Source organism: Eptatretus burgeri, chromosome 1 (genome assembly GCF_056783735.1).
Source record: "Eptatretus burgeri isolate ZD-2024b chromosome 1, Ebu_testis_v1, whole genome shotgun sequence".
Classification (NCBI taxonomy): Eukaryota; Metazoa; Chordata; class Myxini; order Myxiniformes; family Myxinidae; genus Eptatretus; species Eptatretus burgeri.
This window is the reverse complement of record NC_140961.1, coordinates 159,344,275-159,362,660: the sequence shown is the minus strand read 5'-3', so window position 1 is coordinate 159,362,660 and position 18,386 is coordinate 159,344,275.

The window sequence follows — 18,386 nt, the reverse complement described above, 5'->3', positions numbered from 1 at the left end:
AGATTATTATACTTTTCTCCAACAGATGATTTGATTTTATAACAGCAACCACAAGGAATATGTTTTTGATATTTATTTGTATATGATTCTTTTGGATTAGGAGAAGCAGTATTTATCTTTTTAAGGATACATTCAAAATCAGCGTATATCACAAATGGGTGCATGATAGATTTATTATAATCTTCAAAAGAAATCTTTTCACCAGGTTTGGACATTGTAATTACAGCTGATTTATGATTACAACAATATTTTGAATGTTGTTCTTATCGTTCTTTTGTATGAAATGAATTAAGACATCGCTTACAAAGATATATTTTGTTTGCTGTTCTGAATACCTGAGAAGACATTAATCTTGATAAATTATTTATGTATGTATAATGTGAATTCTTTCCAACACTAAAATATCAAAGATCAATGTGTGTTTATTCATTTCTCTCTGTCATCTTTTATACCTGAACTTTATTCTCTCGAGTTAATCGATATACAGTAATAGAAAAATTATTCTTTTTCTCAAATTTAGGAATATCTGTTAGTGGCATTGGGAATTTAAAATCTTTGATATCCAAGGTATTCTCATATTTCATATATTGTTTTACTCTTTCTGAATTATAATTTGGTGGATGTAAGTGAGCAAGAACAGACCAGAGAAAACATTTATTATCATTGTTCTTAATATTAACAACTGCCTTCTTTAGTTTTATTTCTTTTGGTAATTCAATATAAGAAGAAGCTTTAAGACGGTCTGATTTTAGAATGTGTATATCGAAAAAGATGATTTTTAAAATATTAAATCCACTTCCGACCACTGGATTATCAACATCCTCCTCTTATCTTGATAGTTCTTCATAAACCACACTATTCAGAAAATCTTGAAATGATGTTATAAAATAAAGATCTGTTCTCATCTAAGGAGTTTGTTCTTCATCTTGTCTTTTCATATTCATTTTCACTCCCATATAAAACTTTAAAGTTTTCATTTTTTAATGTCTTTTTAATAACTTTTTCAACATCAGGTTTCACTATTTCAATTGATTCAGGTATTGATGATGGACCGGGTTCTCCAAATGGAAAAATCCCTATTTTAACATGATTCTTAAAAGCTCCATCTGTGTTTTCAATATAATGGTCTCCCTTTACTTTAAACTCATTCTTCTTGTGTTTTGTGATTGAAGGTGGTTCTTATAACTACTCTTCAAAACATCATTTGAGCGGATATCACAATATTTTCATGCCAACTCAAGAGGAGATATTTGTTTGAAAAGATTGAATGTGTGTTTGTTGGTTTGAAGGTATTTTTTAAAATATTTATATTCGTGATTACAAACATCGCAGTATGTTGTATTCACCAGATTTATATAATAAAACTTTGCTGAAACTAAAATTTTCTTGATGAAAATTTCGTTTAATTTATAGGTGAATCTGTGCTTAAAATCATTTTATCCTCCAACTTTTTCACTTAATAAATACAATGTTTCAAGACACAAAAGATAAGTTTCGATCAATCTCTTCATTTGTTGAAGATAATGAGAAATATGTCAAGGATGTAAAATTGAACAAAGATAAATAAAACATCTATTGGATAAAAACAATTATGGTAAATAATATGAGTTCTTCAATTTCCTTCAGTGGAAGTGCTTTTAGTATACCTGGAAGAACATCAATTAAACTATCTCTAACAAATGTTTCTCCTCTCCTTCTGGCAATATATTCAAAACTAGAAAAAGCAATGAAACAAGAAAAAGTATCAAAAAATAAAAACCTTATGGATGAAGATTTAGAAAGAAAAGATAAGCCCATCTTTAACATGCAAGGAGAAATTGGTATTTTTTTCAACAACCCGAAATATGTAAATCCTGATGAAATAAAAGATGCTACGATATCAGGTGAAATGACATTTCGTTCAAATGTAGTGAAGGATGATTTTAAAATTACCTTTAATATAAAAAATGTAGTAGTTGAATCTGTTCATGAAAAAAAGTATATAGATATAGATGGTAATGTTTTTCTACTAATTAAATATGAGTCATTATTCAACGACAGATTTTGAAAATTATGAGAGTGATTATGATACCGAGAGTTTGTGTTCAACCGACAGTTATGATGCTGAGTGTTTGTGTTCAAACGATAGTTATGAAAGTAGTTTCAATTTATCCAAGATTTGGATAAATCAAAAAAACAACCTCGTTATCTTTGATAATTGTGTTAATGAGAGAAGCCAAACGGTAATGGACAGCAACTACACAAGTGGGAGACATTCTTCTTGTAATTGTATTTATCTTAGTCAATCGTACTTTCAACTTCCTCGTCGTTCCATCAGAAACATTGCTAATACTTTTGTTTTATTTAGGTTAAATTCAATAGATATAAACAATTTTTGTAGAGATAATTGTTCTACATTATGCAGTAAAAAGGAATTTGGGGATGATATGAAGCAAACGACTGAAAAATATAAATATATTGTTGTGAAACAAGATGAGATATTAAATGATATTTTCCAATCAATAAATTGATGCGAAAGAAAGAGCAAGAAGATTTAAGGAACATGAAGAGTTGGTTTCAAAAGTTGTAAAACAACTGGAAGACATAAAGAAGAAATGCAGACAGAAACTAACGGGTGAAGAAGCATTTGAAAGAAAACAAGAGAAATTTTTTAAACTGCTTTTAAAAACTTCTCAAGAAAAAATTATAGATGTTTCCACAGTTCCCACAATAGAATATATTCCTAAAAAACTTCAAATGATAAAAGATTTCAGTCAAATTACGGAAGAAGAAATAGAGCATGTTGGAGAATTAGAATATGATGATGACGAAGGTTTATTTCAACAACTGGAAGAGATTAATCAACCACCTGATTATATTGTGAATGCTCTTCAAAACAATGAATATTCAGCGGAATCAAAAACCAAAGCAGGACTCATTCCAACAGAACAACCAGCAATATTTCATCTTGTTCAAGAAAAGGAATTGATATTTAATGATGAATTAAGGTTCCTGAGTTCTGCTCAACCCACTGTTTAATTAACTCCCACATTAATGTTTCTTCTCACAAAAGATGGAAGACAAGGTTCAACTGTGAGGGATGAATCAAAGTATTTCGATAAACAATTGGATATGAAAAATAATGATGATAAAGTATATATTGATCTGCTGAACTCTTTTAATTACAGCGTTAGTCGTTCTGGTAAACATGGCAAGAATGAGAAGGAGAAACACATTATTCATGCTTTACGTATCCTTGGTTCAAGTGTTAGTATTCTTCCAAATGACCCATCACAATTAGTTAATATACTGTTATTGTTGTTAGGTCGGAAGAAGGCTGCAAATAACAATTGTTTTAATGAAGCATTGGCCATTTTAGACCAGTTGATGAACATGAAAATAATTAATAAATATCAATATAAATACATTTCATCTCATTAAATAAGATGAGAAGCACAATCCTTAGTTTTAATTTCACAACAAGCGACCGCACATCTTCATTCCCATACCCACTACAACTTGACCCAACAAAAGAATATGAGGCATCTTTATTGTCCATGGAAACTTATAATACCTTATTTAATATAACTGAGAAAAATGACAAGTTTAGTTATCATCCGGGAAGTGGATACAAAACGATAACATTCTCACCTGGAGCATATGAGATTTCTCAAATATCTTCCCAAATTGTTCGTCTTATGAAAGAACAAGGTGATGAACCAAAAAATATTGTTATAGATATTCAAAAACATACTTCAAAATCAATGATTAAACTTAAAAAATAACTACAAGGTTGATTTCACAATTGATAATTCATTTGGAGAGTTATTGGGTTTCTCCTCAAAAAAGATTGAAACTAATGGGATGTTTTACAGTGATAATGTCAATCAAATATCCTCAGGAATAAATTCGGTATTAATTCACTGTGATTTCGTTGATGGTGCTTATAATGATGGAATAAAAACAAATACAATATTTTCATTCAGTGCAGACTCAACCCCAGTTGGTTATGAATTCAATATGGAACCCAAAAATTTGGTTTATCTCCCTGTGTCAGGAAAAACCATACACAGAGTAAACTTTAGGATAACCAACCAAGATAATTGCATGATTTATTTTAATGGAGAAATTATATCCATCAGAATTCACCAACGTGAATTTTTCCAATATTTTAAGTACGATGGTTATTGTGAGGAAACACGAGTTGGGAAAATATAAAATAATTTCAGGGGATGGAATGTTCCTTTCCCCATACTACAAGGGTGAAGGTATGTATCTTGGTAGAGGATACTATAAACCTCAGAGACAAAGGGGTGTTGGACACCAATTTAGAGATGGGAGAATTGATACTCAAATGGGTATCGGTTCAACTATTCTTCAACATAAAGACCTTATTGGTTCAACTGCTTCTGCTGTGGGAAATGTAGCAGGTGCTGTGAAGAGCAGAAAAGATGGCCAAAAGGAATCTCATAAATTACAAGCAATAAAAGAAATTAAGAAAGTCAAAACTCAGTTGTCTCCCCAAGAACGACAGAAAATAATTCAAATACTTGGGTCAGGGTTTCAAAAGTTTTAACGTCTTTTTTCCTCAATAAATACAAGTATGGAAGCAATTGATAGTATCTATGATTTGGATGATACCATTGTCATATCAAACTCCAGTAAAAAAGAAGATTACTTCAAGGTAAATGCAATAACTGGAACAGACTGGAATGCAAATGGTACAAAAGTTTTGAAATAAATAATCAACAAACTTATTTGAATCTCTCCAAAAGTTTCTTGTTGTGTAAATTTACATTCACTAAGGCTGGGAAGAACACAAACGCTACACTCGTAAATGATTTCTTCTGGAAAATGTTTGATAGTGTTCGTTTGTACATTGGAACACAAGAAGTTGAAGTGCTTGATTATGTCTCTGCTGTATCTGAAATGATGAAATTTACACTATATTCATTCAGTGATAGAATGGGAAAGGGGGCTGTCGAAGGTTTTATTCCTGATATGTCAACGGGAACAAGCACAGACCCTGGATATACTCAAAGGAAAGGAATGTATAATGATGATACAAAAGCAGTAAATAGTTTTACTGTGGCAGTTCCTATTAAAGATATATTTGGATTTTGTGATCATGATAAATTTCTGTATGGTCTTAAAATTAGATTTCAACTACAAAGGAATGATAATGAAAAAAAGATTACCTTTTGGTGTTGCTGGTGCTTTTGCTGCCCAGAATAAATTTGTAATTGAAATGAGTTGGTATATCATTGAATATACTCCTAATTTTAAAACAGAAGAGATGTTGAACAGAAGACTTATCTCAAAGAAACCACTCAGTGTATCATTCCTCAAAAGAAGATGTCAACACGTTAAACTAAACCAAAGCACTTACACGTGTAATTTGGGTTTTCTGGAAGGAAAGCCCCGATATCTATGGATCATTAAAAAAAAAACAGATGGTGATACTGCTACAGATAAGAATAATGCATTGAGAGATAATGCTAAGGTGAAACAACTTCGTGTTTCTCTCGATGGAACATTTTATCCACGAGATAGATTGGAAATTAATTGGGAAAAAAATGATTTTGCTGAAGCATACAAGTCTTACGAAAAGGTGTGTTAAAGTAATGGAAATAATGATCCTATTTTGGATATGACAGCATTTAAACGTTTATATACAATCTATGCGTTTGACCTGAGCGCTCAAAAGGAAACTATAAAATCAAATCGAGTGGATACCTCCCTATACATTGAAAGAGGAGAGAGTGAAGAAGTTCATTCATATTGTTTGCTTTTGGAAGAAACAGAATTGCAGATTAATACAGATAATGGTGTGATGATTAGTCTCACTTAATTTTTTGTTTAATCGATGAGTGGCAAAGTACCAACTGGGGTATATGTTAATCAAATCAATCTTCATAAACTATCATCTTGTGTTCAAAATCAAAAGCCTTGTATGATTAACGTTAATACAATTCAGAGAAAAGGAGCAGTAAGAATTAATGTTTTCCTCACAAGAGAACAGGTTAAAATCTTCAACGATACTGGCTCACTTAAAATTGAAATGACAAAACCAATGTTGAAAAAATATTCAATAAGAGAGACGAGTGGAGGATTTCTCCCATTTCTAATTCCTTTATTTGCTGGTTTAAGTGTGATTGGAGCATTGACGGGTGGTATTTCAACAGCGGCGAAAACTGCCAACGAGACGAAGGCTCAACTCCAGGCTCAAAAAGAATTGGAAAGACATAACAAAAGTTGGAGAAACAAATTGGTGGAAGTGGTGTAATTGTAGATTTTGATGAAAAACTTGAAAGTCTCCCTGATAAAGCGAGATTGGTAGTTTGAGATATGATTTCTTCTATCGCACAAGCAGGTGTAAAATTAACTAAAAGGGGCAATAGATTATATATTTCTAATAAATAAATGAGCATTGACGAGTGGTTTAAAGAATTTGGAAAGAATACAACATCAAATTTACAACTTGTCAAATATTGTAAGAAATTAAAAATTCATAATGTGGTTATTTGTATGAGAGATGAATTAACAAATGTGCCTAAACATACAAAGAATATTAGTATGAACTTAGAAGATGATAATGGTAACAGTTCTCATTGGGTTTGTCTTTTTAATAGTCAAGACAAATATTATTTTGATAGTTTTGGTCTTCCACCAACTGTTTCAGTCATAAAATTCTTACAGAATGGTGTTTATCAAACATCTCAAGGCCAAGAATTAAATTCCAAGTGTTGTGGTCAATGAAATGGTTCAAGAAAATAATTTTTAAAAGATTTTTGTTCAATCCATTCTCACTGCTAGAACATGTGACCAAGCAATTATTTGGGAACAAATTGATATCCCCAATGCTTTGGGGAATGTTTTAGTGATGTTTCCCCTCAATCTGTCCAGCCATTCCGGAGAAGAAGATAATTATAGGTTTTATGGTAAATCCAATATGGTTGCCAAACCATGTGACTTGTGATGTCAAACTTGGGAATGTTTTGCTTCTCATGGATAGGCTGTCACAGGTGTAAAATTTTGCCTTAATCTGTTCAGTCATTTCAGGGAATATTTTTGAAGGTTTAAAAAAAAACAATGCTGCCAAACTATGCGACCGATGACTTCAAGTTTTTTTTTTTTCTGTTGACCAATTTATCTCAAGATGACCATCAAAAAAATTCATACTGATTGGATGTAGCATTCTACTTTGCAATTATGACGTCATAACGAAGTCACCTGTGACAACATCCAAAAATCATACTTATTCCTCATGAGTACTTGGCATGTGCCAAGTTTCAATTTTTTTCCTTTGTGCAGTTTTGGAGATACAGAAGTCCAAAGTTTTTCCTTTTTTTCCAACATGGCTGTCACACCAAGTGATCGATGATGTCATCATTATCTTTGCAACATTCTACATGAGCAGTCACTGCTATGGTGAAAAATTCACGTCGATCTGACAGGCAGTTGCGGTGAAAAACCGCACTGAAGTTCTGTGCGGAATGTCAAACAAACATTCCCAAATGCAATACCGTCTCCTCTGGAGAGTGGAACAAGGATTTCAAATCAAACATTAATGTCTGGTCCACCACTTCACAGATGATGTCATCCTAACAATCCTATATACCCCATTGGGAGTCGAATGAGATGTGCCAAGTTTCAAATTTTCCGAACAGCGGTTTTGGAGATATAATGTTTTATTTTTTTCTCCATTTAACCTAATATGTCATACCATTTAACCTAAGCTGTCATACCATGTGACCTATGCCATCACAATTATAATTAGTATTTTCTCCATGGGGGTCGCTCCAACCTTGAAATTTTTTTCTCAATCAGACAAATGCTTGCTGAGAAAAAAGATCTCAAAAAAATATTAGAGAAAAAAAATTCCAAAAAAGAGTTGAATAATAATAAGTAATGAAATTTTTTTTCACAAAATTATTAAGTTGGCTTCTGCAAATTCTCATAATAAAGCTTTGTTGAAAATTTTATGACAAAAGCTTGAATTGTTAAAAAAGTTACGGCCCAGTCAGACACACAGACACAAACACAAAAGCGATCACAAAACCCCATCTTCCGCTACGCAGGGGACGGGTTAACAAGACACAATTGTGTAATATCAACTTTTTTGGATCATTGCAAAAAAAAAAAAGATACAAAAAATAGCATAACAGTTGTTTGATTTAATGTTAAGGTCATCTGAGCACGAAAACTTTGGTGCTCAAGTTATGTTACGACTTATTGACGAACACGTAGAAACGATTGTCAACCTTACATTGAAAACTACAGGCAAGTCGTGCTTCAAGAAAAATGTCTACAAAGTATTTAATGATAATAAATCACGCTTTAAGTGCCCAATCTTATTATAATGACAAATCTTCAAAATAACATAACACTTTTCTATGAACTACATTCAGGGTGGATCATTTTTATATATACGCTTTTAGAATCCTCATAACTTTTTTGTTTCTAAACTAAATAAAAGAAAGTTTCTATGCAACATCTGTACACACTTCAAGTTTTTAAACTCAATTTTGATGCTTTATTTCTTAAAAATTACATCAGACAGATGGGCCCCTTTCGAATTTGTTCATTCACAACAGCGGATCATCATATTGTTCATTACCGCAAGCAATGGCTCTCGATTAATAGAGCGGATTGTGGCAGTGATGTTTGCCTTCAATTCGTCTATAGATGTTGGACGTTCCTTATAAACTTTGCCCTTCAGAAATCCCCATAGGAGGAAATCGGATGGAGTTAAATCTGCCAAATCAAAGTGTGCCTCATCTGTCATGATGACCTTGTTTGTGAAATTGGCATGCTCATTGCATTAAAAATAATAATAATAATAAATGCTCGTTGCAATAAAAGTGCTCCATCGTTAAAAACTGTCAAGTACTGTCTGTAAAACAAAGGAAACAGTAATTAGTTATGCCAAGACTTCTTCCAGCTCAAAATATTGCAAATGTGTCAGATATAAATGCCCCACCCTGTATATGGTGATCACATTGGTTTTGGTACAAGAGTTTCTGAATATATTGACAATTTACCTTTTCCATTTCACCCTAAATGAGGAGATCCATACATTATTTTTCGAATCTATTTCAGATTAGTTATGGTGCTGGATGTGACTGTCTTAGCGACAGAAAGCGTTACCCATCCTTCTACACGACATACCATAATGATGTTAATTGGGGCAGTGCATATGCACATTTGGTGATACATTTTGGCTGGACATATGTTGGTATCCTTGCTGTGGAAGATGATTATGTCTGGAATGGCATGGCTACGTTTTTTCATGAAATCAGACCTTTCGGAATATGTACTGCTTTTCAAGAAATTTTACCTCAACGTTATAAATCACAGCATCTTATGGAATTTGGTGAGAAGATTGTGACATATTGTGTTATCAATTACAGGGGAGGTGGGTGGCGGTGGGGGTGAGGGCAGGGTGTGGTATGTCTGTGGTGCACCATGGGCAATGTGCAGTATTATCCTTTGGGGTATAATTAAACTCTGCTGTATATATTTACATTACCATGTTATCGTGAAGGATTTTGAATGTGAATTTTATTGGGGGAGCATATGTATGCTTGAAGTGGAAAATTCAAGACAAGAGTGTGACCGAGATGTGTCACTGGAATCACAACGTGCATCGGAAGTATTTCTGCCTACACAGTAAGCAAACCATGAATCGTGAGGTCTTGCTGTTTCCAGGCAGACACACTCCATTCATGTTTTTGTCTAAATTTTTGATAAATGCAGCAGAGAAGCTCAGGGAGGAGGCAGTCGTTCGAAAGAGAAACGCCGGACCCATAGTGCATATTTTATGGTACTGTAAGACATTGATGAGGAGCCAGAGATGGGGGTCCAATGATGAGGGTCAGAGTTCAAAGACTCGATGGCAATTTTCCTGCTTTTGGGGATCCCAGAAAATGCCTGAACTGTTGGAGTGGAGCAGTGACTCCAGTTACTGGTTTTCTCAGCGAGAGCATGCAACAATTCAGCTTCATGTGGGTTTGCTTTCAGGCCATAAGCAATGCCAAACCCTGAGATTGTTCCCCACTGCCAATAATATTCTATTTAGTGATCACCCATGATTGTTACAGCAGGCAGAGAGGAAGTAAGATGGAACATCTGTTTAGAGAGTATGTTGTCTTGTGCAAAACGGAGCTTGTTGTCTTTTCCGTCAAAATAAACATTTATTTTTCTGTGAGCCATCGCCTTGCAAACCCAATGTTAGCCACTGCCTCCCCCCCACACACCAACCCTGTCTTGCCTCCAGCTCCGCAAGAATGTGCATGTCCTTCATTCCTCTCTCTGCTTTTCTTGTTCATTCATTCACTTGGTTGTTGTGTACAACTATTATGCCTTTGACCCATGATAACTTTTATGCATTGTATGATGACTTGTGGGAGCTGAATGCAGCAAGATTTTATATCCACCAAAAATAATCTTCAATAAAATAAAATTAATTTACATTTTCTGTTGGTCCATTGAAAATAGTGTCACCAACCTCATCTAAAATCATAGTAGTATGCAATCAAAAAGCCAAATAATACAACAAAAAGCCAAAGGACAATATTATGATATTGTCTGAATAATTCTCAATTTCACAGGAATGATGCCATTGGTCACATGGTTTGGAAGCCATGTTGGATTTACCTGAAAACCGATGAAAATCTTCTCTAGAACGGCTGGACAGATTGAGGGGAAACTTCACTCAAGTGTCCCCCAAGCCATGGTTGTTCAAGTGTTTTAATTAAATATTGATTGGTCCTTTGCAGCATCCTTCGTGATTGAATTGAAGCTGCCTCCTCCAATGTGTTGCTCCAGTGTGTATCATCCTCCAGGAGTCCTCTGAGCTGGCAAGCTTGTTTGTAAGTTTCACAGATTGTGGCATCCACTGTTTGCAAGTCCTCAAATGATGTTGTACCTTTGACATCTAGCAGAAGCATTCTCATATAATAGCATTCAAATTGTTCGGATGGATAGTGCACACACAACCAAGTGCATCAGTGGCTTTGAGGCCTGGCTGGTCTGGTCTCGTATGTACTGCTTTGTGGCAAGCCCACTTGTTGCTGCCAACATTCCATGTGTCGTACTTAAGTATTTGATGACACAACAGTGTCTTAGCAAATTCATTATCAGAGCAGATTTTGAAGAAAGCAGTGAGAGTTGTGTCTTGTGGAACTTGGGTGTACTTATGCACATTCTCCTCAATAAAATACACTCTCTGGCCATTCTGAAGGTGTACACTGCGATGAACCACAGTGGGATGTTACTCCTGAATAAGGAAGCTCAGTAAACTCTCGGTGGCTTCATTGCTACTGATGTATCTTCCCAATTCATGTTTCCACACCACATAATGCACAGTGTCAGAGGTGGGAGTGATACGCACACCTTGGGGGTTTCCTACCCTTTGGTGAACATATGTTGCTTGTGGTGCCGAACCCAACAGGTTCTCTAATGACTGTAATCCAGAGTCATGAACGAACGTACAGGTCAGCTGTCCCTCGAATGGAAATTTGTCAGTTGGTGGCTGTGACTTCTGAGTGACAGTACAATGACCTCATCAACAGCGCAACGTTTTTGAAAGGTGTATTTCAAATAAATGGATCCAAAGTGAAATGATCCAACTCACCATGAAATGCAATGTCCAACTCCATTTCCCGTGTTGGGTTGTTTCCACCTCCCAGTGTCGCAGTCCTGCCGGCACAACTCAAGTGTGTTCACCTCGTCCTCCGGGGCTGACGGACCTTCGATTCCCATTGCAGTGTCCTCTCTCATATGCTGGCCCATCCAGGATAATTTCAAGAGCTCAAAGAAATTCTCTCCCAATACACAATCTTGATGAGTTTCAATCAACCTAATTATAAATGACTTCACACGTTAACATCCACTCTGGACATTAACACATCGTTCACTCATCGGAGTTAAATCGAGCATGGGACGATCAAATGGCACTTGTCACATGTCACCCATTTCTCTACACCTCCCTCTCGTGGGTTCATAACGTATCACAGAACAATCCCGTGCCGACCAGCAAATGCGATTCTCCTCCATACTGGAAGTTTCGTCTGAGAACGTTCCAGCACTTTCATGCATCTCACCAGGCAGTTTACAGTACAATACTGTCATCTACAGTCAAAATTAGCTCATTGCATCAAGCAGTTGAAATTACAAATTGCAAACTTATAACATGCAACCGTCAATTTTACTTGTTTCTTTACAGGCATTTACTAATGCTTACAAATCTCACAACATCTCGCTTTTAACTGACACACATTCCCATCTATTCTCAGGCCAAACACAGCTATGTCAGATCCTTTGTTGACAAACTTGCACACATCTTTGATGGATTTCACAGAGTGGCAATACTCAACATTGAGGTGTGCATTGAATAGCCATGTAAGGAGTGGACAGCATGGAACAAATCCACCTGTTGTCAACTTCAATCTCACAACCACGAACTGTGATGGTTGTTGTGAATCCACCATCTTCTGGTTTTCTCCGACAATACAGTGGGTATCCATATTGTCCAGTCTGTCTTTCAGAAGAGATCGTGGGAACATTTTTTTTTTTTGCATTTGTTTTGTTTCATGCATGGTGAGTTTGGATTGATGCTTCAACAGGGACCAGCAACAATCTGTGTTTTGACAGTGCTGAACAGAAGTGGATCAATTACTGGGTCTGGAAGTTCAGCACTGATGAAGTCATCCACTCTGTGCAAATGAAGTTCATCTTGAAGCCCAGTCACAATGTGGGAGCATTTCAGTCCACACTTTTCGCACTTAATTGTGCATATGTAGCACTTAATGGCTCCATATATATTTCCCTTGGTGATGACATTCATCATTGCCTTAATTTTTGTCAGAATACTCTTGCCAGCAAATCATGGTGATGTTGCGTTTTTTGGCCTGGCATCAGTTTATTCGCCACATCCTCCCAAGCTGGACTGCAGGTGAAGGTGATGAAGAGATCAGGATGGCCATAGTTTTGCACAAATATCACCGCATCTCCTGAGTGTGCTTGTGCACGTTGTGGGAACCACCTGTGAAACTGGAATGCAAGATGACCAATTGACCAACATTGGCAGAATTACCATCGTTGTTCATGGGATCATGGCATCCCCTTGCATCATGAAAGATGTTCTTTCATGACGCAAGTTATTCCTTCACTGCCTTCAAAAATACATATCTTTCCTGCCCCAATAATTCCCCTCCAAACCTATTTTCAATTTTTTTTTCCTCATCCATCTCCAGCCTTCCCCTCTTCATCTTTTCAACCCATTCAACATTACCCATCTCACTCTTGCCTACACCAAATGCTTCCATCTCACTCCTCTCTCCATCTGTCCCTTATAATTATAATGCCTGCAAAGAAACACATTTACATAAACAGCAGTTAATGTATAGCACAATACTGCTGCTAATGCTTGTTATTGGCTTAATCATTAGGCTGGTGGGCTTGGGATCCTCTGATCCTGAGTTCCAATCCCCCTTGTCTATTGAATTAATACGAGGTGGGGTTGACTCTGCCAGTCATCCTTCCGAGGTCAGCAAAATGAGTGCCTGCTTGCTGGTCTCCAGTGTCGGAGTGGCGACCCATCCAGGATTGGGCCCAATAGCCAAGGAGACTACTTAGGCAGCACCACACTCTGCACAGTGTCTGGTCTCGATGGATGGAATGGACTGCTGCTCAGAGGAGATGAACAAACCAAAACGTTAAAATAATGCAAACAATTGAATCTGCAAAGATGAACATGATTATTTATTTTTGTCATGTTTTCTCTTTGTGTCCCATACCAATTATTTTGTAGTTGATGTTTCCTGATATTGCACAAACTATTTCATGGCAATGGATTTCAACACAATAATAGATTGAAGGGCCGAATCAGTTGTTAAATTGCAGTGAGCATGATGTAATTAAGTATTGCTTTCCTGTTCTTCATGCCGAGTTCACTTTATGTTTAAAAAGTGGATTTCATTATTTCCTTTTTTGTGTGTCGAGAATTGTATTGTGCTCAGAAATTCATCTTCTACACAGGAGACATTCTCTTCAAAACAAAAGCAACGGCCATTTTTGTCTTGTGGCAGTACAAAGATCTTGTTCCCTTTGGTGAAATATTCTTGAAGTTTAATATCACAACAAAAATTTTTATGGGTTATATTGCTTCCCCTCTTGTACAAATTCCTCATTTGTCAGATGTTTATCAAGGATCATTTGATTTTGAAGTAAACACTGGATTTGTTGAAGGATTACATGAGTTTATAACAAGTTTAAAACCTCAAACCATTATTAAAACAATGATTCAGCTTAAAAAATCCTCCACAAATGCACCAATAACAAAAATCATCAAAGATAAAACATTAATATTCAGCAATGTTGATTGTATCTGTTTTGAAAACGCACCCACTGATTTTGAAAAACTCCGTGATGTATTTCCTGGATGTTTCACCAGTTTGGAAAATGATCAGCAGGAGAAATTCACAAGAAATAGTGATTTGATTCACTTGAACAACATGATGCAATCACAGCAAATACTAAATCACTCAAACAACTTGGTCTGCATTCCAAATATCATTTCAAGAAACTGTACTTGTCTGTCCAGTTTGAATTGTTCAAATGTTAAAAATAGAACACAGTATGGGATTCATTTTGACAAGAAAACTAATAAAACAATTCACAAGAAGCTCCTCAAATCAAATACAAATTTCTTGGAAAGTTCACTTAATCAAAAATACCGAATAAGTGAATTACGTCCTGGCTCTTTTGACGCTTTCCTTTTGGAAGTTTGGGAAAATATCTTTCGTTGTTCATTTAAACCCACACTTGAGGGACTGAAGCATTGTAATGGATCTGAAAGTTTAGAGAATGCAGATACACAACTCACCGATGTATCACAGCTTCGGTACGGCTACCTGGCTTACCTTGCAGTGTACGCAATTGCACATTCTCTTCATAATCTCTTCACATGTGTACCTGATCATGGACCTTTCATAAATGGGTCATGTGTGGAGGGAAACTTTCATTCTTGGCAGGTGAGGTTTCTGTCTTATTTTGGTTGTTTCAAATAATTATTTTCGTGTCATTGTTCTCCATTTGCTCTTTCATTTAAACTATCTGGTCACGATATTTTACCTTTTCATAATTGAGCCTCCCCCGATAGGACAGGGAAAGGCTAATTGATGATGTCGGGTTAGTTTCTTTAATTTGCACCCCAATTTTTAATGGTCCAACAGAGTTTCTTCGACCTCTGGGCTTAGAAACACCATTTATAATTTTGTTTTATTGTTTTCTTCCTGCACTCCCAACAATTTCTGAGCTATTTCAATTTCCGAGTTGTATCTCAGAGCCGGCTGGGAGTTTTGGAGTGAAAGTTTTCATCATAACTGTGACTATTTAGTATGTGGGGTTGACAATGTTTTTGACCTTGACCTAATTTTAGGGTTATGACCATGACCTAATTGGAGATATTTTGACATTTTTCACCATATCTCGACTAAAGTTTGTCCAATTGGAACAAAATTGCCCTCACTAGATAGCCTTCAGCAATACACATTTACGATTAGTTTACTTCATACCCCTCCGGTTTAAAGGTCAAGGTCTTACACCCCTCGGAGTAGTAAACCACCATTTCTATTTTCTCCATTTTTCTTCATTAAGGAGCATTTATGCTTTATTTACATCATAAACCTTTGAGGTCAAGGTGAACTGGTGCTCTGAACAAAATACTAAAAACTGCGTTATTTTCATCGCTCAATTTTTCCAATGTGGAATCTCAAAGATGGTGGTCTTCCAAGTTGATGTTGCATCATAATAATGGACCTGCATTAAAATTGTGCATCTGCTGTTTTAAACGTGTCCATGACCTAATTTTTCAGATTGTCATGTAATTAACAAAAAACACTTTTTTAATCATAAGTGGAAGAATTTTCTTCTGATTTTCATGGTGATGGGTTTTTCTTGGAGAGAATGAAGAAGGCAACACATTTTCTTATTTTACACTCTATCACTAAATGTTGAAGGTCAAGGTCATGATGTGGTCTGAAAAAATAATGGCCATCATTGGATGGCACGCTAAGTGTAAGTCATAGGCGACCGTCAAGGGTTAGCCTCCCTCAGTCGGTTTGTGATCATAGATATCTCGTTTGCACATGCTGGTGAATTGATACAAATGATTTATAGAATTGTTACAATCAATGGAAAGAAGGTAAATTGTAAAATGTGTGCAATACGTTTAATTCGTTTTATGAGTGCATATGGGTGTCCACTCTACTTTATTCATACTCAACATATGGGAAATTCAAGGTTAGAAATCAACTTATTGACTCCAATTTGGCTTCCAGCTGCACAAATTGTTTGTACACGTCTGTTCCCTGTTAAGTATTGGCTCAGTTGCCTTATTCGGAAATAAAAGTGTCAGGAATATTCCCTTTTGCCTTCACTGAGCCTTCCTCTAAAAGTAATCTAGGTGCCTCTCACCTTCCACAGTGTGTGGCATGCAAGATAAGTTAAAGAGCTCAAGCTTTACCTTCATGGGAGGAGGCTTGTGGAAGATAATCTGGAAACAGTGAGTTCACTTCTTGACAAGAAGTGTAGGAAAATGCTCTTCATTCCATTTTTTGATCTTAATCTTCAGGTAACAGGTAGAGGAGTGGTTTCATTGGCAGGGGGCAGACCTCATGTTCCATTAATTTCCTTGGAGAGGGATAAAACTCCCTCTCCACCCAGAGGCAAGATTAAATTGAATCAAGTTGTGCTGTTGTATGCCACATTCATTATGTAAAGTCTGGACAAGTTGTCAGCCATGCACAAGTGCCTGCTCCGGTAACATGGCCACAGAAAGGCCAAAGGATTGTGGTGGGATGTTTAGGGAAAGAATGCTTGGCAAGGGCTATGGAAAGGAGGTTGCTGACATAGACTGAAATGCCACTAAACAAAAACAAACATTTGGTTTCTCAAAGTGGTACAAGGAATACCCATATAGTCTGATCAAGTTCTTTGGAATAGCCTTCTGAATATCAGCACCCTCGTCATTGAATGGAAGATACACAACAATTCTGCCCTTTTCACAGGACCAAACATCCTCTTGCACATTGCAGAATATTCAGAGCGAAAGCATTGCAATCCAGACTCGTCCTTCTTAAACAATGGAAAATATGTTCCAGATGTGCTTTGCCAAATAACCATTCAGCAAATTAGTGTCAAGTATAATTGCATTGCTCTCAGTGTGACAGGACCCGTCATTGCTCAACACTTCATGATGCCAGTATTGTGACTATTGACAGACCACCAGGTAGGCAATTTATCAATATCTCTGCGAACCCTGACAAAGTAAGATAGGCTTCAAAAGCATGGCGAGGAGCATTCAACCCTCAGTGAGTAACAAGTGTACGGACATTTGTTAGTGGATCAAGAAAAACGTCTTTTTCCAGAATCTGTCTTGTGAAGGCTTTCATCGCTGGTATTCCAGAAAACGTTCTGAAAACTTATATTGTACTTGAATGCCAGTGATGTCGGACTATGGGCCATGACAAACTCTTTGACCACTTCAACATGCCAAATAACCCAGTCCCCGATGATCTCAAAACGTGCTCTGGAACTATGGCAGCCAGTGGTCGGTGTGTCAAGAATCCAGCCATCAAATATTTCAATGGAATCATTCCCCTGTTGCTCCTGGAGAAAAGTGATTGGAGGCAAAGAGTGGCTGTGAGTGGGAGAATGTCTGCCTTTGAATATGTAAGTTGAGGGTACCACAATGATCAGTTATTGAAGCATTATTCACGATTAGGGACTCAAGGAACATCCACACAATGCAAAATGTGACTTTAAGACCTTAAGCCTCAACTCTCTTCCCTCCCCCCACAATCTCCAAGTCATCAAGAACTACCCCTCTTGCAAACTCCAAGTGCTCAATGTTCGCCTCCCAACCCAAAGTCTTCACCCTGCCCCTCCAAATGCGAAGGCAACAATGGCCTCCCCACTCCAATCCTTCAAACCCCCTCCCCCACCCACCACCACAACTTCTTAACCACCCACTTCCCCCCCTCACCATAAGTCCTCGACTCCCCATCCCATCTCTGTCCATTCTTTGCTCACCCCCCCCCGCACCGCTAACACCAACTACCTCTCCCAACTCTAAGGTGTCAATCTCCTCCCCACTTCAAGTATTCAATCCCTCTCCCCACATACTCCACCACAACTCCTCAGCCTCTCTATACCCCCCGCCCCATACCAAAAGGCCTCAACCCCCATCCCCAACTCTCAAATGCTCAAACCCCCCCCTCACAATTGTGTCCCATCTTTGCTCTCACCCACCCCACCCAACCCCATCCATGTCCTCTCCTCCTTCCTCTCATAAAAGCAAATGGCATTCCCACATCAAAACAGCAGAATATTTCATGCTT